General features: G+C 44.0%; 1 protein-coding gene across 3 annotated transcripts in view; it reads right to left on the bottom strand.

Moving 5' to 3' along the window:
* The window catches only part of TMEM63C (transmembrane protein 63C), a 135,750-nt gene that overhangs the window by 85,120 nt on the left and 27,183 nt on the right, over window positions 1-23,447 (bottom strand). The window lies entirely within an intron of this gene.

Genomic DNA, 23,447 nt, shown 5'->3' with positions numbered 1-23,447 from the left:
CTCTGACATATACCTGGGAATCTAGAGGGTGAACACACCCCCAGGGCTGGGCTCATGCTCTGGAAAGATTTGAGAAGTTCCTAAGCTTTCACCTCTGGTTCGCCTTCAGTCTCTGTGCATGTGGAAAGTGAAGGTTAAGGCAGAGTTGTGAACTACTGTCTGAGTTTTGAAAGCATGCCCACACAAACACAGAGCCCAGCTGCAGAGACTGGGGGGTATTTTTGCTGCTGTTATTCCAGATATTTAAAGAAGTCTCTGTCCAATCACTAGCCGACCACAAAGCTAATGGAATAGGGATTTCAGTGGACACACACAACAAAGCATATAGATTTTACAAAATTAGTTCAGAAAAGACATTAAACAAATAACTACTGCAACAAGCAGCAACAACAGTCCCTGGGAAGGAGAAAAATCTGATTCCCAGAGTTGCCACATTATAATATTCAAATTTTCCAATTGTCAACACAGATTATAAAGCATGAAAAGAAACAAGAAAGTATGGCCCATATACAAGAAAAGAGGCAATTAATAGAAATTGTTCTTGAGGAAGCCCAGACGTTGGACTTAATTGAAAAGACTTTAAGCCAACCATTTTAAATATGCTCAAAGAGCTAAAGGAAACCAAGTGCAAAGAACTAAAGGAAACCATGAGAATGGATGCCTCACCAAATAAAGAATAAAGAATAAGGTGAAGGTAACTGCACAGATACATATAAAAGTCAGTATTAATGCATTTTGGGTTTGTAGTTCCTCTATTTCGTATATGATTTAAAAGATAACTGCATAAAACCAAAATTATAAATCTATGTTGATAGGCACACAATGTATGAAGATGTAATTTGTGACAATACAACATAAAGGGTGGGTGTAGAGCTATACAGGAACAAAGTTTTTGCATACTTTTGAAGCTAAGTTGATATTAATCTTCACTAGATTGTTATAAATTAAGCTGTTAATTGTAATCCTCAGAGCAACTGTTAAGAAAATAACTCAAAAATATATAGCAAATAAAGGGACTTCCCTGGTGGTGCAGTGGTTAAGAATCTGCCTGCCAGTGCAGGGGACATGGTTTCAAGCCCTGTTCCAGGAAGATCCCTCATGCCATGGAGCAACTAAGCCCGTGCGCCACAACTTCTGAGCCTGTGCTGTAGAGCCCACAAGCCACAGCTACTGAAGCCCATGCGCCTAGAGCCCATGCTCCGCAACAAGGGAAGCCACTGCAAGGAGAAGTCCACACACTGCAACAAAGAGTAGCCCCTGCTTACTGCAACTAGAGAAAGCTCACGCGCAGCAACAAAGACCCAGTGCAGCCAATAAATAAATAAATGTATAAATATATATAGCAAAAAGAAATAACAGGGAAATTGAAAAGATATACTAGAAAATAAATGTATATATTTAACACAAGAGAACAGTGCTGGATAAAATAAAGAACAAAAATGGTATAAGACATAAGAAAACAGATAGCAAAATGGCAGAAGTAAGTCCTTCCTTAACGGTAATTACTTTAAATGTAAGTGGATTAAACTCTAATTAAAAGGCAGAGACTAGCAGAGTAAATTTTTTAAAAATACATGATCCAAGTATAAGCTGTCTACAAGAGACTCACTTTAGATCCAAAGACACAAATAGGTTCAAAGTGAAAGATGGAAAAAGATAGTCTATGCAAACAATAATCAAAGGGAGCTAGAGTGGCTATATTATGTCAGAAAAAATAAACTTTAAGACAAAATTGTTACAAGAGACAAAGAAATGACATTATATAATGATGAAAGGGTCATTCCATCAAAAAGATATGACAATTATATACGTATATGTACCTAGCAACAGAGGCACCAAAATATATGAAGCAAAAACTGACAAGATTAAAGGGGAAGGGACTTCCCTGGTGGTCCAGTGGTAAAGAATCTGCCTTCCAATGCAGGGGACATGGGTTTGATCCCTGGTCGGGAACTAAGATCCCACATGCCACAGGGCAACTAAGCCAGCACACCTCAACGAAAGAGCCTGCGTGCCACAAACTGTGGAGCCCATGCACCACAACTAGAGAGAGAACACCCACACGCCATTACTAGAGAGAAGCCCGCACGCCACAACGAAAATCCCACATTCCTCACCAAAGATCTCATGTGCTGCAACTGAGACCCGAAACAGCCAATAATAATAATAATAATAAATAAAATAAGTAAATGTTTAAAGGGGGAAATAGTTTGACAATAAGAGTTGGATACTTTAATACTCGACTTTTAATAATGGATAGAACAACTATATAGATATCAGCAAAGATATAGAAGACTTGAACAACATAAAATAACTAGCCCTAGCAGACTCTGTAGAACACTCCACCCAACAATAACAGTATACACATTCTTCTCAATGTGTATTGAGAACACAATGTGTATTGAACATTCTCCAGTATAAACCACAAGTTAGGCCATGAAACAAATCTTAATACATTAAGTATATAAAGTATACCAAATATCTTCTCTGACCACAGTGGAATAAAATTAGAAACCCATAATAGAAAAAAATCTGGGAAACTCACAAAAATGTAGAAGTTAAATAACACATGCTTAAACAATAGGTCAAAGAAGAAATCTCACAAGAAATTAGAAAAGACTTTGAGATGAATGAAAATGAAGATATAATATACCACAACTTATGAGATATAGTGAAAGCAATGCTCAGAGGGAATTTTATACCTATAAATTCCTACATTAAAAAAGAACATTAACTTTATATCTATAAATTCCTACATTCCTAATCAATAACCCATACTTCCAACTTAAGAAACCACAAAAAGAACAAACTAAACTCAAAGCAAGTAGAAAGAAGGAAACTATAAAGATTGGAGTGGAGATAAATGAAGTAGAGAATAGAAAAACAATAGAGAGAATCAACAAGATGAAAAGTTGGTGCTTTCTTAGGAAATCTACAAAATTGACAAACCTTTAGCTAGGAGAGAATGGAGAGTGACTGCTTAATGGGAAAAAGTCATCTTGTAATTAAAATGTTCTATAATTAGATAGTGGTGATGGTTGCACAACTCTGTGAATATACTAAAAACCACTGAATTTTACTCTTTAAAATGGTGAATTTTATGTTAATTTTATGTTAATAAAAAAAAGTCCACCTGTAGTTGATTTTTGTATGTATGGAAAATACGAGTCCAATCTCATTTTTTACCTATGGATACTCATTATTCCATCGTCATTTATTGAGGAAAAAACCCTGACCTTTCCAGACTGCTCTGCAGTACCAGCTCTGTCGTTTGTCAAGGATCCAAACAAGTGGGGCCTGTTTCTGGGCTCTCTGTTCTGTTCTGTTGGCCTATCTGTCTATCCCTGCAACCACCATTACTAAAACTTTATTGTAAAACTTAAAATATGATAGAGCAATTTCTCCTACCTTATCCTTTTACTTCAAGAGTATCATTGACCTTTCTCAGCTCTTTACATTTAGATTCAGCTTCTTAAGTTCTAAAACAAACCTGGTGGTACCCTGACTCAGTTTTGATCAAACCTATAAATAAGTTTGGGTGGATTGACATTTTAGAATTATTGAATCTCCCAATCCAAGAATATGGTATATCATACCAAGAACATAGTATAGTTTTATCATTTTTCCTATAGAGGTCTTGCACATCTTTTTTAAAAATGATTTATTTCCAAATTCTGATATTTTTCCACTATTTAAGTAATACATTAAAATTTTCTCATTTTCAAAGTATGTGTTTTTGCTATATAGGAATATAATTGACTTTTATATACTAACTTTTGTATTCAGCAACTTTGTTAAACTCTATTAATCCTAATAATTCCGAGATTATTTTAGATTTTCTAAATCTCTATATATAAGCATATCATTTGTACAATTTTGTTTCTTCCTTTCCTATCTGTAATGAACTGAATTGTGTCCCCCCAAATTCATATGTTGAAGCTCCAACCCCCAGTGTGACTGTATTTGAAGAAAAGGACTTTAAGGAGGTAATCAAGGTTAACTGAGGTCATAAGCGTGCAACCCTAATCCAATAGGATTGGCGTCCTTTTAAGAAGAGGAAGAGACCAGGAGTTCTCTCTCTCCATGCACACACAGAGAAGAGGCCAGATGAAGACACAGCAAGAAGGTAGCCAACTGCAAGGAAGGAGAGACACTTCATGAGAAAGTAACTCTGCACCTTGATCTTGAACTTCTAGCCTCCAGAACTGTAAGAAAATAAATTTCTGTTGTTTGAACCACCCAGTCTGTGGTATTCCGTTATGGCAGCCCTAGCAGACTAATATAATACCCTTATACCTTTTTCTTTCTTTCTTCTTTTTCCTGCCTTCCTCCCTCCCTCCCTCCTTCCCTTCCTTCTCTCTCTCTCTCTCTCTCTCTCCTTTCTGAGCTGGCTAGGATGTAAAATATAAAATATAATAGTATATTTGTCTGTTTCCAACCACAAGGGAAAACTTTTATTGTTTCACCATTAGGCATGATGTTTGGTAAAATTTTAATAGATGCCTTTTATCAGATTAAAGAAGTATACCTCTATTCTTAGCTTTTATATCATGAATAAATGTTAAATTTTATCAATCACTTCTTCTGCATCCAATAAAATGATAACTTTTTTCTCTTTGAAATGTTAGCATGGCAACTTACAGTGACTGCTGTCACTTCTTATAGATTTTGGGGGTTTTTTGTTTTTTGTTTTTTTGCGGTACGCGGGCCTCTCACTGTTGTGGCCTCTCCCGTTGCGGAGCACAGGCTCCGGACACGCAGGCTCAGCGGCCCTGGCTCACGGGCCCAGCCACTCCGCTGCATGTGGGATTTTCCCGTACCGGGGCACGAACCCGTGTCCCCTGCATCGGCAGGCGGACTCTCAACCACTGCGCCACCAGGGAAGCCCTAGATTTTGTTTTAATTCTTTTTTTCCCATGCACATATTTTAAGCACTTATTTCTTTTAAAACAGTAAGCATATATTTCATATTCTGTGATCAAGAATTCCAGTGCTTCGAGTCTATGAGTCTGTTTCTGTTGCTTGTTGTTTTTGCTGTTCCTTGCTCATAGTGTCTTCTTTCCTTGTGTGCTTGGTTATCTTTTGCTTAATTGTGTGCTATACGAATGATCATTGCATCTGAAGAGTATTTGCTGAAATACTTTGAGGCCTAGGATCATAGCACTTTCCCCAGGGAGGATTTTCATCTGCTTTTGCTGACCATACTGGAACTACCTTAAGTCAAGTTAAAGTATTGAGGTTTTCTTGATCAAAGGTGTGACAAGAACCCTGACTAAAAACTTACACAAGAACTGAGTTGTTTCTAATTCACTGTTACACTGGAGGGCTTGTCCTTTGGGTGCCAGCTGAAAGTAGGGAAGTTCTTAAACTCATCATTTTGGGTAGCCCAGCAGCCAGAAACACAGCCCAAGTCTGCATCTTTCTCTTCTAGTTTGGCAATGTCTGTAGAACTAAAGCAGCTTCTTCACCCTCTTATCAGCTCTTTGATGACTTTCATTTAGAATGTTTAGTTCATTTACTTTTAAGAAAACACCTTTATTGAGATATAATTCACACGCCCTACAAATCACTCATTTAAAATGTACGATTCAGTGGGTTTTAGCATATTCACAGAGGTGTACAATAATCACCACAATCTAATTGCAGAACATTTTTGTAACCCCGAAAAGATACCTCATACCAATTAGCTGTCACTTCCATCTCCCTCCCTCCCACATCCCTCCCCCAGCCCTAGGAAACCACTCATCTACTTTCTGTTTTCATAAATGTGCTTATTCTGGACACGTCATAAAAATGGAATCATCCACTATGTGGTCTCTTAAGACTGGCTTCTTTCGCTTAGCATAGTATTTTCACAGTTCATCCATGTAGTCCACTTACTTTTAACGTAAGTATCTCTATGGTTGAGTTTAAATCTACCATCTTGCTATTTTTTCCCATTTTCCCCATATGTTCTTTGTTCTTTTTTGCCTTCCCTGCCTGCTGGGGATTGAGTATTTTTTAGGAGTTCGTTTTATCTGTTGGCTTATTAGTTATTCCTTTCTCTTTTTTTAGTGTTTGCTCTAAAGTTTACAACGTGCATCTTTAATTTCTACCTTTAAATAATATTATCCCACTTCATATAGTACACAAGAAACTTAAAACACTGTAGTTCCTTTTCTTCCTCTCTTGTCCTTTGTGCTTGTTTGTCGTACATTCTACTTCTATATTTATTATAAGCTCCACAGTAAATTGTCATTATTTTTGTTTAAACTTTTACTTATCTTTAACATAAATTTTAAAATGAAGAGAAAACATCGTTTACATTTACCATTTCCCATATTCATTTCTTTCTATTTATTTCCTTGCAGGGATTTGAGTTTCCACCTGGTATCATTTCCCTCAAGCCTCCAACAGGTCTGCAGGTGATGGTTTCCCTCAGCTTTATCACTGGAAACAGAATTCTAGGTTGACAGTTTTCTCATTTTTCTTGTAGGATGTTAAAGATTTAGTCCCATAGTCTCCTGACTTGTATTATTTCTAATGAGAAGTCAGAGATTATTCATGTACCTTTCTTCCTTTATGTAATGTTTCTTTTTTCCTCTGGCTCCTTGAAAAAAGTTTTGTTATCATTGATTTTCAGGGGGTTTTTTTTTTGTTTTTTTTTTTGCTGTACGTGGGCCTCTCACTGTTGTGGCCTCTCCTGTTTCGGAGCACAGGCTCCGGACGCGCAGGCTCAGCGGCCATGGCTCACGGGCCCAGCCGCTCCGCGGCATGTGGGATCTTTCCGGACCGCGGCACAAACCCGTGTCCCCTGCATCGGCAGGCGGACTCTCAACCACTGCGCCACCAGGGAAGCCCGTCAGTAATTATTTTTATCAGCAATTTCAATATGATGTGCCTTGGTATAATTTCTTGTGCTTGGCATTGATTCAGTTTCTTGGATCTGTGGGTTTATATTTTTCATCAAATATGAAAATTTTACAGCCATTATCTTTTCAAGTATATGCCTCCCTCAAGTATATGGAATAATTACATATATTATTCCAGTTGATATTGTCACAGGCTACTGAGACTCTCTTCTTTTTATAACCTTTTATTTCCCTCTCTGCTTCTCCTGTAGCCTCTTTGGAAGTCATCCAGATCCTGCTGGAGAACCTAAAAGTCCTTCACTGGAACACAAATTTCTATAAACAACCTATCCTTTCTGTCAGATTTATTCATGTATTTGAAAAATAAAAAAGGGTACAAGGACATAATCAACCTCAGGGTTCAGCATAGTGGTTACCTCTTATGAAAAGGTAGGAAAATTTAACTGTGTTGGCAATGTTTTATTTCTTAAGCTGATAGCAAGAACATGGGTTTTGTTGTGTTATTCTTTACATCCTTTTGTTGTAAATATTGCATAATTTTTAAAGAGACACAGGGACATGAATCTCAACATGTTAGAGTCTCTGAAAGTGTAATGAAAGTGTTGAAATGAGACATTTGGGGCACAGAAAGCTTTTGGGGCCTAGATTTGGACTACCTGATACTGTTTTTCTGGCCCTTCAAAGATACTTCCTTGGTTTTCGTCCTCTTCTCTCTGTTTCCTGAAGAAGGGGTCCCTATGATAGAGCAGGAATAGAGGCAGTGGATACCCATGGGTCATTCTTTGAGTCTGATATCACTAGGCTGGCACTATCTGCTTTCCAGCATACTTTAATCCTGACTCTATTACCAGCATATTATCAGTATGCAGAAAAATATGGCTACAAGTAAGTATTTTTCAACTGCAGCAATATGACTCTTCCCCCAGCGCTCATTTCCCCTGTGGCTGAGCGATGCTTAATACTCTCAGGCGTGTTCACTGCATCCTTTCACATGCTTCTATTCCCAGCAGAAATCCTCCCTCCCTCCTATGTCTCAGTCTAATGAGCTGGAGAACCAGCTACTTCCCTGCCCCAGCAATCCCCTCTGTAGCCTGGCCCCTCACCAAGACGCATAATAGCTAATAGCTAACATTTGTTACTTTTGCCATATTAACTCATCTAATCCTCATGACAACCGTACATGGTAGATATTATTATTATAGTTCTCATTTGATCTTCAAAATATCTCAGGTAAGGGAGACATCACTGTTATCATCTGTAACAATTTACAGATGAGGAATATGAGGTTCAATTACTTGACCAAGGTCACACAAGCAGGAAGTGGCTCAGCTCACACTGGAACCCAGTTTTTCTTTCTCTAGTTTTTGTATTTCTTGTGAATGATCAGGACTGTCTGGTCAACCCATAGAATAATGAGAAACAATCAATCACTGTTGATTTAAGCCCTGGGTTTGGGGTGGTTTGTAACCCAGCAATACGTAACTGAAACAGATGTTGAAGGTTAGATTATAGATGGGTATTTGCTCCATGAAAATATATTTTCAACGTATTGTTAAGTGAAAAAAGAAGGCTATAAAACAATATATTCAACATGATTTCACTGTTGTAAGAAACACAAAAAAGCACATAATCTGAACGTATTCAACTCGCAATTTGGTTAGTGTGTTTGATATCAAAGGATAGTGTCAAAGGATGCTTCTATGCCTAATAGGCTGCTGGTTAGTTCATATCCTGTTGCCTGGGAGTGATGACTGGAACCCAAAGGGGAAGATAGTAGGGTGGGAGGTGGAAATCACTGTGGGGTGGTACTTCCCGAACCAGCCCTGCTAGTCTACAAGCTGATGAGGATGGTCAGAGCAGTCAGTCCCAGGGGAGACCAGCTACATAATTTTCCAGGGTCAGTGAAAAGTGAAAATGAATGGCTCCTTGTTCAAATATCATGAAAAATTTCAAGACAGCAGAGCATCAGACCAAGTGAGGGGCACTTCTGGGCGTGCAGCACTGTATGACTGTACAGATCAAGTGTTCCCAGGCTAGGGCAGGGGTGCTCTGGTTTTCCCTCCACTTTCTGGCTGTGGAGAAAGGGCTGCTAGAGATTATTCCCAGAGGGAGGAGTGCCTGTGAGAGGAGAGCTGGGCACCCCCTTTCTTAGTTGAGTGCCTGCTGACTGGCCAACCTGTCCCACCCATGGTGAGGGGGGATGGAAAGGAGGAGGGACAGAGACAGCAGGGCAGAGCTGGGGCAGTGAAGGTGGTCTGCATGTCCCCATTTGGCTAGGCAAGAATGCAGGAGTTTCCTGTGGGTCAGTACCTCCTAAGGAGGTAACTGAGGAGGAATTCCAATGACGGGCATCCAGGGGTGAGTGTTGACAGGGTGTGTTGAAAAAAGTCTAGCCAGATGATCCTTCTCCCCAGAGAATACGACTCCTCACCCCACTTGGAAGGTTTCACCCCGAGGAGGCACTGGTCATCAGGCAGTGTTGGCCGAGAGAACAAGACCTGTGGCCTCCCCCTTCCAGCTCTTATCCCCCAACCCCCATCACACCCCAACCTCAAACCCAGGGGGTAAAAGCATTCTGATGGGGGAGAGAGGGAAGAGAAGCCCCCTCCCCACTCCTAGCTTTGCTTGGCATTGGGGGAGGAGGGGGTAGGATCGGCCTGTATTTGCATATGATGTTTAGCTTTTAAATTGGACGAAACTAACCTGAATTTTTAATCGTTGAAAAAACAACTAGGAGATTTGATCAGAAAACTAGAAATCTGCCAGGAATATCGTTCAAGGCCAGAAGAAGAGATGTGACAGAGCGTGGTTGAAGGCTGTGACGAGAGACAAAGCAAAAATGTGTCCTGTTTGATCCTGTCAGATTCAGACTTTTCCATAAACCAGGTCCATATGAATAGGAATACGTCTGGACGGGTACAGAGTTGGGTATTAGATAATAGTCGGGCTTGGGGATTTTGTACGCAGACAAAAAGCGATTTTCAATGAAGGAAGCATTCTGTCTCCACCCAGCCTGCCTCTGAGTCTCCGGCCCATCCAGACCCCATGATTCACAGGCAGCCGGGCCTCATGGGGGCCCAGCACTCAGCCGGCTCTGGGGTAGAGGGGGATGAATTCCATCCTCAGCCTCCCCACCCCACAGGGTATATACAGCCCCTCTGGGCACAGGGACCCAGCCTCCCTCATCTGTCTTCCCCAGTACCAGGAAAAGTCTGGTACATCAGAACACCACCTCAGAGTCAGGAAAGCGTCTATCGCCTGAGAGGGGCCGGGTGGGCACGATTCACAGGGGATGGGGCCAGGGGGATGGGTGCACGATGAGGAGGGGATAGAGGTAGGCAAATAAGGTGAGCAGCTTGTCCCTGGAACTGTCTATCACCACCCTGGGGGCAGGGTCGGGGTTGGATGGATTGCAGGGCTGGTGGAAATGGGGTGAGGATAGAGAGAGGGGGCAGAAATGGCAGCTGAGGGACAGGGGCAGTGGGAGCTGCCTTTCTTTTGTTTCCGTGGCTTTTACATCTTGTGGGGAACAAAGCCTCTCTCTGCTGGGAGGGGCTCCTTTTCCTTAAGCTGGGAGGTGTGTGTGTGTGTGTGTGTGTGTGTGTGTGTGTGTGTGTGTGTGTGTGTGTGTGTGTGTGTGTGTGTGTGTGTAGTATGTGCGAGAGCTCTCTCTCTCTCTCTCTCTCCTCTCTCTCCCTCTCCCTCACACAGGCCTGCCCCCTCTTTCACAGCCCCAGGGGGAATGACTCAGCAGGATAACCCAGGCTCCAGTGCAGCTGCTGGGTCCCCACCCACCGGCTCCCTGCTGGGCTTCTCCTCCCCGGGGCTCTCATACCGGCAGGCCAGAGGCTTGGATCTCTGACCTGATCACCAGGGCGGGGAGCTTCCCAGGCCAAGGCCCCTGTGATGTCACTTGATGGCCTGGAGGATGGGAGCTGGGCAGCCCCTGACCATCAGCAGGGCGCCTCACTCACCCCATTCCTGCACTGTCCCCTCAGGGGCTAACATTTCTGGTTCCTGTGCTGGGCACTGTGCTGGGCGCTCAGCATGCATGGTTTCATCTCATCCTTACCTAGCGAGGTTGGCGCTCTGATCGTTGTCATCTACAGTGTCCGAAAGTGAGGTGCAAGAGGCCGAACACCTGGGCCGAGGCACTCCTTCACACCCGGCTCTGACAGGTCCTCACGCCCTCACCTGAGGGATGACAGAACAGGGTACCGGAAAGGGATTGGGTCCTTCCTGACACTGTAGAGTGTCTATATGAGCTGTGGATGGCCTGCCTCTAGACTTAATTTACATGAGAGGGCAATACAAGTCTATGTCATTTAAGCCAATCCTACTTTGAGTTTCTTGTCCCTTCACAGCCAAACCAAATTCTAAGTGAAACCCATAGTGAGTTTGTTCTCTGCGTCCCTCACCTAGGCTTTCGCCAGTATGAGACGGGCAGGGAAGACCCCAGCTAAGCCTCTCTTGGTCTGGACCTTGGAGGATATTTAATGATGGGGGCCAAAGACAGTGTCCAGTCATTAAGTGGCCAAGGAGCCAGAAAGGGAGGGACTGGGCAAGGCCTCTTTCTCCTCAGGGTCCCAGCAGACAGACACCTTGATTTTTAGCCCAGTGAGACCCAGGCCAGACTTCTGACCTCCAGAACTAGATGGTGAGTGGACACTTATATATGTTGGAACAGAAGAACAGTGTGTAATCCTCCCTTCATGGAAGCATCCAGCTATCATGGAAACAGAACATGTGGAAATACAGTTCTAAAATCCACCTGACAGCCAGCAGAAGAGGAATAGAGACACAGCTTCCAAAAAGAATCATTTCCATTTCCAGTGTTCACAATTTTGAGCTGAATTCTCCTCTGCCACATTTAAACAAGACAGTTCTTCATTTAATGAACTTCAATAGAGGAGCAATAGTAAACCTAAAAGAAAGAGTACATTTGAAAAATATTCTGGCCTCGCATTATTTCCTATAAAAAGATAATCCCTTCCCTTTAAAACACCTTATGTAACAACACTCCAACGTGTTTTAAAAATGAGACTGAGGTCTGAAGACTCAGAACCAAGATGGTGACTGAGTTAACTTTATGCCCCCGTGGGACTATGAGAAACTAAAAGGTAGAGACCAGCGCAGCGCCCAGCGCACAGAAGATGCTGGCTGAGTATTTGTTTACTGGCAGACTGACTATTCTGTACTGTACTAAGGAGTTTGGAGCAGAGACTGAAGGGGACCAAAGCACCCCTGGGGATGAAATAGTGGTGGAGACCAGGAAAGAGATAACGTAGGAGAAGAGACGATGACTCTGGGGGGTGGGGCGGTGAGAAAATAGGAGTGGTGTGGTAGGTAGCACACCCCTGCTCAAACAGTGCAATCCTCCTGGGGTCAGCTGGGAAAGTCCTGCACGTTTTTAAGGCAGGATATTCCTAGGAAGAGGTGCTTTACAGCTAGCAATGGCTCGACCATGTTCAGGGTAGCATTTGTTCCTCACAACCTCAAGGGCAGGGATTATTACTGCATTCTTTCTGGAAGAGAAAGCTAGGTCGTACAACTGCAGAGTCACTTGCCCAAGACCACTCACTAGGAAATGCAGCAGCTGGAACTTGAACCTGGGGCTTCTGATCACAAACATTACCTTCTTCGGAACAAAGGATGCAATTGGGGATTTCTGGCTTTAATGGCCCTGGGTGTGGTTTGTAAAGCCCTGAAGTGAAGAGGAGGTGGGACAAGGCTGGGGACGTTAGGTAACCTCTCAGCAGATTGGAGGGCTGGTAGACAGGTGCTCCCAGCACGAGAGAACACAAACAGTGCATTTGCACAAACAGGAAAAAAATGCCCCTAACTCGAGATGCTTTACCGCCATCTACTGGAAAATTGTCATAATAACCATGCAAATCTAGGATGACTCAAGTGTGAAAATGATGCCCCCTGGAATTTTAAAGTGCAGAACCTGAACAACTGTACTGGGTGGCCCTAGATACATCTCCCCTCTCCTGACAGATTGAAAAGACAGGTTCCCTGAAACCATGGTAACTAAAGCCCTGCCCTCCTCTTTCTTGCCTGGGATTCCCTGGCTCAAACAGAGGTACTGTTGTAGTCTGTCTCCGATAGTTTTGCTACTCAGGCCCCTATAGACTCTATTCATCCTTCCTTCTACTTTGTGCACATGTCCTGAGCATCTGCTCTGGGCCAAGTTCCATGCTACGCTCTGTGGTTACAACATGGGCAGAACCTATTCTCTACACTTCAGGAGCTCACAGTTCAATGGAGAACAGGACATTAAAACCCGGTGTGATATGGTGCAGACTTGGGGGCTAGGGAAGGTTTCCTGGAGACAAGGGCAGCTATGTCAAGCCTGAAGGCTAGTTCAATAAGGCAGGCAGAGGGGCAGGAAGTGTGTTTCAGTTGGGGGCCATAGCACATGCAAAGGCCGGAAGGCTCTGAGTAAGCATGCAGCCTACAAGGCTTTGGGGTCGGATCCTGGAGGGCCTCAGGTGGGTCCTTGGAACTCCAGGGGTCCCAGGTCACTTCCCAGGGCAGGCTCCCTGCACAGGTGGGCACTGGAGACAGTGAGTCAGAGGGCTGGCTTCTGGCTGAGGTGGCAATGGGGCTGGGGCTTCAGCTCCCTCAATCCTCACAACCACTGGTAAAGAACTATTCATGCGCCCACATTCTATGGCTTAAATTGAGACTCAGAGAGGTTAAGTAACTTGCTCAAGGTCACACAGCTGGAGAGTAACTAAGACAGGTTGGATTCAGATCTGTGACTCCAAGCTCTGGCAGTGGCACCCATGGGTCTTGTATGTGTCTCTGCTGAAGGACACCAGGGAGGAGAGGAGACCACTCCCATCCTCATCTCCTTTAAGCTTTCAGGTCTCCCTTCCTGAGGCCCAGACCTAGAAAAAGAAAGGAAGGGGGTAGGTCCTTATATGAGAGGACAACGCCTCACCGCTACCACTCATTCAGCCCAGGCAATTCTGCTCCAGCCTGGAAAGTCAGGGCTCAGCACCCTCCCCAGGCGGACTCCCCTCATGCGTCCCCCTCAGCTCAGGGACAATGCGTTCTTCCTCTGCAAGGCCTCAGAACAGCAGCCTTCCTGCTCTTACGGGGCTTCTGAAGACTGCTTGTTTCTCCCTCAAGCCTTCAGGCTCTTACAAGGGTAATATTTATAGAAATGTACTAGGGTGCATTTTCCCATCTGGATCAGAGAAAGTGTAAGCGTCTATCCTGGACTATTTGTGTCCTTCGCCACTTACTAGCTGTGAGTTCTTGAACATTTTCCTAAGCCTCTGGCTCCTCTCCAGGAAGATGTGAATATCTCACCTGGCAGTTTGAGACCAGAATGAGATAGTGTATATAAAGTCCCAGGCATGTGGTCATTACTTACACTTCTCCCCAACTAGTCAACTGTCAACTAGCTATGTGGGGGACTCAGTGGCCAACAGTCTTGACCTTCTCCTGGTGCTGTTAGAGTCTGAGTTACCACACACACACATGCACACACACGCACACCAGGCAGAGGGGCAGCTTGCTCAGGGATAACAGAGGCTCTGGCCCAGCCTCCTTCAGAAACAACCAAGAAGCAATGGACATGCAAAGCTCGTAAAGTGCCCAGCACAGAGCCCAGCCCAGAGCACGGTTGGGTTCGGTCGGCGCTGCCCTTCACCTTTCTTCTACCTTTAAGCCCTGGCTGGAATGGATGCAGGTAGGAGGCCTCAGGGAGCCTGTTAGCTTCCAGGGACTGAATAGTTGGCGTAATGGGGTTTGGAGTTTACAGTTTCGTTTACTTGCAGGAAATAACTTTCACTCTGCTGCTTGGCCAGCCTCTGGAGGCTTCCATTAGGGCTGGGAGCAGGGCCACCCAACCTTTGAGCTTCAGTTTCCTCATGTATAAAATGAGGCAAGTAATCTTTACTAAGACCACCACTGTGAGGATTAAAATGCAAGAAGTACCTAAAGGGTCTATCACAATGCCAGAAACAAGATAAACCCAAAAGGAAGTATAGCTATGGTCACAGTGGTGGGATCCAGGAGGGTTTGGAGCTACCTGAAGGATGCTACTCTCAACCATCCAACTGCTAACCACCGTGGGAGGTTGAGAATACAGGTGCCATAGCTGTCGAGGCGCCAGGAGTCAATCTCGCCCTGCTCCACTCCTCTTACGGGAGAGAAGCTGGTACAAACTTTCTGCGGTGGGTAGCTGGCAATAGGGATCCTTTCCACTCAGCCACTCCACTTCTAGGAATTCAGCCAAGGAAATAATCATAGAGCCCCACAGAGTTGTTTGTGCTAGGACATTCACTGCAATGTTACTAATAATAGTGAGAAATTGGGAATAATCTAAAGTCAGAGATGCACTCGACACACACTTTGGTTGAATGCCAAATGGCCAAGATCAGTACTATTCAGCTGAAGTCCAGGTCAATGTCTAATATGACCTTTATGGAACAAACATCTTTGATAAAGAGTACATCTAAAATTTTATCAGAGATTGCTTGTGATGATAATTTCATTATTAATGAATGTCATTGTCAATGCTTAACCATTTAACATTTTAGAGTGAGAGCAATACTCACTTCCCCAGGGCTGGCAGTAGTGAGCTTTGCTCCTGTATTGGATACTACGCACGTTTGTGTTAATAAATTGATGCTTACTTTCAACTGAGGATGGTGGAGAAGTGTGATCCTCACTTGTTCTAATAATTTCTACTTTTCTTTAAATTCTTTATATTTCTTCCTATGTTGGGTCAAATATGATTTGCCATGGATAGTATTACACATTATTTTAGAGGTTTGCCTCCTCATGAAATTGGGATGTTGGTTGACATTCTGTTTTTATTTTATCTTTACAAGGTGTAAATAATGACAAATAGGGCTTTCTATTAAAGCTTCATGACCTAGATAGAATAAGGTGACTAAAAGTTGACTACATTTTAAAAGATTGGGACTTCCCTGGTGGTGCAGTGGTTAAGAATCCACCTGCCAGTGCCGGGGACACGGGTTCAATCCCTGGTCCGGCTACGGAGCAACTAAGCCCATGCGCCACAACTACTGAGCCTGCGCTCTAGAGCCCGCGAGCCACAACTACTGAGCCCACACACCACAACTACTGGAGCCCACGTGCCTAGAGCCCGTGCTCCGCAGCAAGAGAAGCCACCGCAATGAGAAGCCTACGCACCGCACCGAAGAGTAGCCCCCGCTCACTGCAACTAGAGAGAGCCCGCGCACAGCAACGAAGACCCAGTGCAGCCAAAAATAAATAAATAAATTTAAAAAAATAAAAAAAGATTATTTTGTTTAGTGTTGCAAATGCTAGTGTCACAAACAATTCTACAAAGATCAGAACTACGATACAATCTAATCTCTATTATTCTGCTTCATAATATTTTAATGTTTTATTGTTGTCGCCTCCAAAAGCATCTTCTAAAAGTATTTGGCTGACATGCTTTCTCAATATTTGTATTAGCTATCCATGTTTCCTTCTATATTTAAACATTTGAAAGGCTTAATAATGATTTCTGTACCCAAAAAAAGGGACAGTGTTTATAATTATCATGAGTGATACAGCATTTTACTTTTGCAATAATAAATATACATTTATTCTTTAACTGGTAGAATTTCAACAAATAGAGCACAAAAGAAGATACTCATTACAAGTTACTTCTAGAAGGTGATCTACATTAGAAAGTGATTATTAGCGTAGAGCCAAATGACATGCCATGTGTGTATAACGGAGATGATTTTGCTTCTTGGATGCGAAGGTTATGTAACACAGTCATAGCTCATGGATCATACACAAGTTCAGGGAACCCAGAAATGATGCTGAAGTCTGAACTTAGCTCTTCAGCCTTTCAAAGACCAAGGCTGAAGATGAAGCTGAAGAGCATATTCTGACCAGATACCAAGGTCAAAGGCAAATTGCCTCCCTGCTAAACTGTGTCCCTTCTGTAAGAGAGACATACAAATGGTCCATTGAAAATGATGTGGGAAATGTATTTATCAACATGGAAGGACTTTTTTATTATTGCTGAATTTTAAACACTAGTTATAAAAGAGGATGAAGTGTGAGCCCAAATTTGTAATTAAGGAGGAAAAGTCTGAATAGATAGAGGATTGAAGGACACATATGAAATGTTAATGATGATTATCTCTGGGTTTAGTATTAAAGGATTTCTGCTTCGTTTTAATAAAAATTTTTGTGTTTTCTTATAAAACATGTTACTCATATGATTTTTAAAAATAGAAAATATTTGGGCTTCCCTGGTGGCGCAGTGGTTGAGAGTCCGCCTGCCGATGCAGGGGACATGGGTTCGTGCCCCAGTCCGGGAAGATCCCACATGCCGCGGAGCAGCTGGGCCAGTGAGCCATGGCCGCTGAGCCTGCGCTTCCGGAGCCTGTGCTCCGCAATGGGAGAGGCCACGACAGTGAGAGGTCCGCGTACCGCAAAAAAAAAAAAAAAAAAAAAAAAAAATTCAAAATTCACCTTTTCTGTCTCTTCTTTTCTGTTTCATCCAGGGCCAGATTTCAAGCTTGCTGAGCTGGCCAGATGGTCTGGGACACTGACCACAGCTGCCTGTAGTCCTTACTGTCCATGTTCATTTGAGGTCAAGGCTTTGGCAGGCTGCAGCTGCCTCTCCTGGGCCTGTTTCTGTGAGGGGAGATGCCAAGAGCAAGGCAAAGGGCAGTGGGGGTGGGGGGAAGGGCAGGGGGTAGTAGCTCCATTTGACCAGTGAGGAACTGGGATCTCAGTGAGGCCGGAAGTGCCAGGAAAATCTTGTGTCTGTCCTGAGATCTGGGGGATAAATAACTTGAATATGCCTAAGCTTTTCCATAGTAGAAGAAAGCACTCCCCCAAATTAATTTTACTTTTCCTTTTTATCAATACAACTCACAAATTTTAGCTGATTACCTAGCTATCCGTAGCTAGGTGTGGCCATGTGACTAAGTTCTGGGTGATGAGAAGTAAGTGGCTGTGTTGTGTGCAACTTCCAGGGAACATCCTTAAAGAGAGGGGCATGTCCTTTCTCCTTGTCCCCTTCTTGCTGGTTGGAATATAGATATGATGGCTGGGGCAGGAGCAACCATTCTGGACCATCAGGCAACATGCTTGGGATGATGGAGCAACAAAGTAGAAAGAGTCTGGGCAGATAAACATTGAGCCTCCGTAGCAGCCCTGGACTGGCTCCTTTAAACTTCACTGATGTGACAGTGAAGTAAACTTCCATCTTAGTTTAAACCAGTGTTCTCTTGGGGTTTCTGTCATACGTCACAGAACCTAACCTTAATTAATTACCATAGCTACCTCTTACTTAATATTTCTGCCCCAGCCACTATTCTAAGTGCTTTACAAGTGTTACCTTGTTTAATCCATATAAAAATTCTATGAGGTGGGAACTATTATTAACCTTGTTTCGCAAATCAGGAACCTGAGACACAGAGAGGTTGATTAACTTGCTCAAGGTCACACAGGTGACTGATGGAACTGAAGTCTGAGCCTAGATCATCTGGCACCGGAGGCTGTCCTCTGACTGCTCTTCCGGACCCTCTCCTTTGGCTCCTGGTCCCAGCTGACACTTCCATCCCCTACTGCAGACCTCTTTATGCTATCTCTAGTCCCCATTCCACCCCATTCCCTGTCTCCAGCAAAAAGCCCATTCTCTCTACACCTTGTTTCACTGAGAAAGGATTCTGGCTGGCTAACTCAGGCTAAAGCATAAGAGACCAGCCTCAGCATGATATGTTCCCGCTCCATAAGAAAAGCAGGCTCTTTATTTCTATGTCAGTGTGAGGGTTTAAGTGTGAGAAACACAGAAGGAACAACACTGGGTGAGGCTTGGGCACTGGAATCAAGTAAAGTGAATTTTATACCTGCTGCCAGCAAGCTTTGCAATCTTGGCACATCTCAAAACCACTCTGAGCCCCCATTTTCCCCCTCTACAAAATAGGTAGAATCAGACTTTCATTAGGCATGGGTGCTGTAAGGATTAAATGAAATAACCAGTGTGAAGGCTCCTGGCCCCCACCGGCCAGGCACAATAAGTATCAGTAAATATGAATCTTTATACGGTGGGATTCTGTTTATCCGTTGCTCCTTCTAGCCTATTTTTAAAGGTCAGACATTGAGATACAGTAACGTCCACCTTCTTGAAGGGTACAGATCTATAAGTTTTGACAAACATATAGTCATATAACTACCACCACAATCAAGGTATAGATTTCCACACCCAAATTGTTCCCTCCTTCGTCCCCAAGACTGTTTCTTACTCATTCTAACATTTATTGAGCACCCACTGTGTGCCAGGCTCTGTGCTGGGTCCAAGCTACAGAAACAAAGCTGACAGGTAAGTCCCTGTCCTTGGAAGTTTATAGTTTATCAGATGGAACGGGACAACAAACTAGAAAATAAACATACAAACAAACAGGATCATCATAGAAGCAGTAGATGCTATGCAGCAAGCAGGATTATTTGGTAGTTAGTAGCTGGGGGATTATTTCAGTCGAAAAGGCAGGTGCTATCCTTGTCATTTAAAATTCACAACCAAAGCTGCAGGTTAGTTAAAAGCCCCATTTAATGGGCAAGGTATTTGAGGCTCAAAGGAAGGAACTTCCTCAAGGTCACACAGCAAGTGAATGGGAAAACAAGGCTTCAGGCTCTAGCCAGCAGACACCAAAAGCTCACACCAAAAGCTCGTGCTTTTTCCATCACATCACACCAGGCCCTGGGCCATCTCTGCTGGAGCAGCGGGGGTTCCGGGGTGTGAGGTCTGGGCAGCCTGCTGCTCTGCAGCCATAAGGGCATAGCCAAGAGCCCTATGACAGCCAAGCGCACTGCAGTGACCTCACTCTCCTGGTCTCCCCTCCCTCCTCCTCTAATTGAGATGTCAACCTTCTGCCTCATACCCTCCCATCTTGGACACCTGGCATTGCAGGGGTCTCCACGGAGACCGCCGACCTCCTCCTGTGCCTCCCGAGCTTCTCCATCCTGAAGACATACACTGAGGTTGTGTCAGACAGGTGAATGTCCACTCTCTCAGCACCGCTTTCCTTTCCTCCCTCCTTTTCCTTCTTCTCCCCTCTGCCTTCTACCTCCTTCTTCTTTTCCCTCCCTCTTTCTCTCTCCCTCTGCCTCCTGCATGCTTGGAGACGAAAGGGCCAATTAATCTTGCTGCCACTACCTCTGTCCGCTAAGCTGTGTACCGGTCCACAGGCATAGGCATTCCTACCACGACTGCCTGAGCAGTCCCTGAAAACCATGGCTAATTGGTAAAAGATCGCATTCATTTTTCCATAGCCTGAACACTTCAAAGGAGGCTCTGCCAAAGCCGAGGCAAGGTTGCCACCCTGATGCATTAATCACTAGGGAGACCGCTGAGGGTACCTGTCACTCAGAGGGTGACATTCACACCTGCTGTTTCTACCTTGGCATGTGGTCTTGCATGATGAACATCACTGGCCCCAATCACATTCACACTCTCCAGCACCACAAACAGCAGAGCGTTAGAGAACATTTGATTAATGTGCGGCAGGCTTACTTTGTTTATGCAATTTTACCCAAATATCTTATGTAAAGAGATATTATGCAGATCTCTTCTTCTGAGGGAGTATGTTTTGTACCTGCATCCTTCATTCATCTTCCAGAAAAGTTAACTATCAATGAGATTTTTCCATGTTAAGCCACATTTTAAATCGAACATAGGCAAGGCTTGCAAATTAATGTGTAGGAAATCTCTGAACCTCAGTTTCCTCATAAGAAAAATGGGTTTAATAATTTTTCCCCAGCTAGCTTACAGGGCTGTGGAGAGGCTTGTGGAATAAAATTTTAATTCTGTAGATGTACTTTGTAAGCTGCAAATCAGTATATTACATCAAAGTAATGTTACTGTTAAAGTGAAGATGCAGTTGGCCAAGTAAATTATCACCTCCAAATAGAAATTCTGTGATAATCCAATTTTCATGTATTCGGCTGGCTAAGACGAAGATTACACTTGTATGTTTTTTGAATCCAGGCAGGCAGGGATGGCGTCTCACTAAACTTTCTGAGACTTGGGGAGCATTTTGTGGTTGCCTCTGGCTATGACTTGGTATTGACAGTGAAGAGCATCCTGTCTGAGGATGTCTATTAAAATCTTAATTTCAGGGCACTAGGCAAAACCTTCAATCAGGGCAATATCTTTAAGTGAACATCTCCTGCCATCGCCTAGCTGCCTGCACCTGCCCTTCAGGGAGAATGGGAGTCATTAAAGGAAACTGAACATTGGAAAAAACAAAAAGGTAACCTTGAGACCCCAGTCTATCTTCATCCTGATCAATCTGAAATAAGAGCATGAGAATGAAGGAAACCCACCCCCACTGCCTCCTTAGGTGTGGCCCTTGCTTCTTGGAATGTTCTCTGTCCCAGACACTTGGGGAGTTGTAGGGCCAGACAGACATGTGTAGGGTTCCCCACCCAAGGGAGAAGCTGCTTACTGCACAGAGTTCTTCTCTTTGTACACAATATTTTGAAGCAAAGTGGAATGATCGCCACTGGGAAGGGAATTCATTTTATTCAGATAACCTCAGGAAATAGCAAGATTTGTGGTACATATTTCTGGGAAAGCGCTCACAAGCAATCAGATGCCTGTCTGTGCTCCTGAGCCCTTGGGATCGCCTGCAGGTACAGTCATAGCTTGACTATGAGAACATATGATAAGGGCGAGGGAGACTGTGGCTTACAAATCATTTTCTGGCACTGTTTGTGGGGGATGAGACTGGAGTTGGGGTGGGTGGTGGCGGGATACACGATCAATGGGAAATGTGTCCTCAGCAGACATCTCAAAGACCTTGGAATGTAGCTTTTCCTCTCAGATAAAGACCAGTATCAATTCATTATCGATACACTTTTACTCAGTGTCCCATCATCATGTTAGGCAATATGGAGGAGACCCCCAAATATTTCCAACATAGACCGGGAGCTCTCATTTTAGTTAGAAAGATAAGGCGTTCTTGCCGATAAAGATAAGAGCCCAGAAGAGAGACAGGAGGAGGAAGAAGCTAACACTGTCCAGTCTCCTGCTGGGACTGAGGCACTTATGTCATCCCATTTGATCATCAGCAACACCACAAGGTAACATCTTCATCCCGTTTTGCGGATGAGAATACTGAGATCAGAGAGGTTTGATGACTTGCTCCAGGTGCCACAGCTGGTTAGTGGCAATAAAGTGTCCATTCTTAGTCTGCTTAATTCTGGTGGGGCCAGAATTGAAGGGAAGTTTTCGAACTGCCTTCTATATTGATTTTGTCAGAGATAATCACCAACTTTAGAAAAACAAAAACAAAATAACATTTGGCTGTGTTTCCTCTTACTCCGTTCACTTAGGAGCGGGGTGCCGAGGAGCTACTAGCTCTAGATCTGAAGCTTTAATGGCCTTTTCTGTTGATAAACCATATTTCTAAATAAATCATTGTTTTTGTCCGTTTGTGTTTCCAAGGCCAGATCTCTGCCTCTTTCCTGGCTGAATACTCCCTTCCCCCACCAACATCTTCCCACGTTTCTTTTAAAGCTTCTCCTTTCTCTCTCTCTCCTTCCCTACCCTCACACACACACAGACATTCAGACGCACACCTTCCCACCACACACCCATATGCAAAATAAAATTAGAAATACCCCCCAACTCTCAAGGTATTTAGGGAATGGAGATCTTCAATCAATAGAGCCAAATGCTCCATTCCCTCCCTGTCTCCTCCAGACAGCTATGATTTTGACACCAAGAAGCTCTAAAGGAAAAAAAAGCCACCTGTGCTTTCCTCTATCTGCCCTGTGGCCGCTGGATCTCACAGGGCTGCCAGATTCTCAGAGCCAACACCTGGCAAGCTGTTCTTTTGTTTGTATGTAAAATCCTTTCAGAACATGAAAATGTTTCCTGGTCCCCTCTTTTTTTGTTTTTTGGTTTTTTTTTTCTGGTATGCGGGCCTCTCACTGTTGTGGCCTCTCCCTTTGCGGAGCACAGGCTCCAGACGCGCAGGCTCAGCGGCCATGGCTCACGGGCCCAGCCGCTCCGTGGCATGTGGGATCTTCCCGGACCGGGGCACGAACCCGCATTCCCTGCATCGGCAGGTGGACTCTCAACCACTGCACCAACAGGGAAGCCCCCCTCTTTTATTTTGATGCACACTGTCGAAATCCAGAGAAAACAGTATGTGATGTTTCAAAAATACAGGCTGAGCTGATAAGCATATTGTCCTCGTTTTAAGGGATTGTTCTTGTTTTAATCAACCCGTTGAGGAACAATAAATAATCATTTATTTATGACGTTTGCCTTCACCCAGAGGAGTGGAACAGGGCAGGTAGGTGAGCTCCGACAGCCCAAGAAACCGACGTAGTGGCGGTGTCAATATTCCTGCAGTGGTTCAAAGCTGTCTCTGCTCCCTCCAACCTCCATTTGACACACACTGGCCAACTGTCCCCACCCTCTTGGTACCCACCTCAGACTAGTGGGATCAGAAAAAGAAAGGAAATAGGAACAGGGAGATGAGGGTGGGACTCCAGGCAGAAGCTCTGTGTCTGGATGAACCACTCAGTTGTCCTCCCTTCTCCCAAATCAGAGCTCCCCCTGGGTCT

Source organism: Orcinus orca, chromosome 2 (genome assembly GCF_937001465.1).
Source record: "Orcinus orca chromosome 2, mOrcOrc1.1, whole genome shotgun sequence".
NCBI classification, from domain to species: Eukaryota; Metazoa; Chordata; class Mammalia; order Artiodactyla; family Delphinidae; genus Orcinus; species Orcinus orca.
The sequence above is the reverse complement of the archived record's forward strand: the minus strand, read 5'-3'. Positions and strand labels throughout refer to the sequence as shown.